At 37.9% G+C, this 1,761-nt stretch overlaps 1 non-coding gene across 1 annotated transcript; it reads right to left on the bottom strand.

Moving 5' to 3' along the window:
- Window positions 1-1,379: 1,379 nt before the first annotated feature.
- LOC142837232 (U6 spliceosomal RNA) lies at window positions 1,380-1,486 on the bottom strand. The gene has a single exon (XR_012908222.1). It is a non-coding gene; the product is annotated as a U6 spliceosomal RNA (small nuclear RNA).
- Between the last annotated feature and the right edge of the window lie 275 nt (window positions 1,487-1,761).

The raw sequence follows: 1,761 nt of genomic DNA, 5'->3' as shown, positions 1-1,761 counted from the left end.
TGTTTCTCTTCCTTGGGATTTGTTGGCTTGGATTATCTATTGCTTGTGTTTTTGTAGGTGTAGCTAACTTCCTTGGATTGGAGTTTTCCTTCTAGTACTTTCTGTAGGGCTGGATTTGTGGCTAGTTATTGTTTAAATATGGATCTGTTGTGGAATATCTTATTTTCTCTGTCACCTTTGATTGAAAGCTTTGCTGTATATAGTAGTCTAGGCTGGCATCTGTGGTCTCTTAAGTGTCTGAATAACACCTGACCACAACCTTCTGGCTTTCATTGTTTCTATTGAGAAGTCAGGTGTAATTCTGACAGGTCTACCTTTATATATTAGTTGGCCTTTTTTCTTTTCAGTTCTTAATATTCTTTCTTTATTGTGTATGTTCAGTGTTTTGATTATTATGTGGCGAGGGGAGTTCATTTTTTTTGATCCAGTCTATTTGGTGTTCTGTAAGTTTCTTGTACCTTCGTAGGCATATCCTTCTTTAGGTTAGAAAAGTTTTCTTCTATGATTTTGTTGAATATATTTTCTGTGCCTTTGAGCTGGACTTTTTCTCTTTCTTCAATTCCTATTATTTGTAAATTTGGTCTTTTCATGGTGTCCCATATTCCCTGGATATTTTGTGTTAAAAATTTGTTGGATTTAGCATTTCTTTGACCGATGAATCTACTTCCTCTATCGTATCTTCAAGACCTGAGATTCTCTCTTCCATCTCTTGTATTCTGTTGTTTATGCTTGCATCTGTAGTTCTTGACCATTTACCCTGATTTTCCATTTCCAGATTTCTTTCAGTTTGTGTTTTTTTTATTTTCTCTATTTTAGTTTTCAAGTTTTGAACTGTTTCTTTCACCTGTATGACTGCTTTTTCTTGGTTTTCTTTAAGGGATGTATTGATTTCTTATATTTTTGATCATCTTTTCCTTCATTTCTTTAGGAAACTTTTCATTTCATCCTTAAGAGCCTCAATCATCTCTCTTAAGTTATTTTTAAGGTTGTTTTCTTCTGCTTCATTTGCATTGGGATGTTCAGGTCTTGCTGTTGTAGAACCACTAATTTCTAGTGGTTCTGTCTAGCTCTTAATATTATATAGTGTATTTTTACCCTGTTGTCTACCCATCTCTTCCTCCAATCAGAACAGGCAGAGCCTTGTTTCAGGGGGTCACTTTTCCTCCAATTGGTGTGGTTGGGGGTTATGGGCTTTGGTGATTACTCTTCAGGTGTAGGCAGAGGAGAGCCTTCTGTGTTTATTCCTCCAGGTGCCTACATCCCAGGGCTCAGGTGGTCGTTTTTCCTGATGTTGGTGTGACTGAGGCTCCGGTGGTCAGATGATTTCTGGAGGTCACTGTGGTCATCATGGCTTGCCACATTGCTACTCACGCTTCTCCTCAAAAATGGAATGTTTCATGAGTTTGCGTGTCATACTTGCACAGGGGCCTTGCTAATCTTCTCTGTACCATTCCAATTTTAGCATATGTGCTGCCGAAGCGAGCACCCATCTAGATGAACTATTAAAAGAGGAGATGGAAGTGTGTCTGTTCTGTTCTTCACTGAACCCTCCTGCTAGGTAGGAAGATTTTCTTATAAACTATACCTCAGTTAAGTTACTAGAGAAGCCAACAATTACTTCCCAGGTTTTCAAAAAATTATCTTAGGAGAGAGAGAGAGGGGATGATCAGACATTGGATGCACCACTCAGGAAGATCTTTAACTGTTTCTAAATTCAGCCTTGAGATATCAGAACCTTAGAGATAGATTTTTGAGAAAACA

This window comes from Microtus pennsylvanicus, chromosome 17, assembly GCF_037038515.1.
Source record: "Microtus pennsylvanicus isolate mMicPen1 chromosome 17, mMicPen1.hap1, whole genome shotgun sequence".
In the NCBI taxonomy this organism is placed as follows: domain Eukaryota; kingdom Metazoa; phylum Chordata; class Mammalia; order Rodentia; family Cricetidae; genus Microtus; species Microtus pennsylvanicus.
Note: the sequence above shows the minus strand (reverse complement) of the source record. Positions and strands in the feature narration are given on the sequence as shown.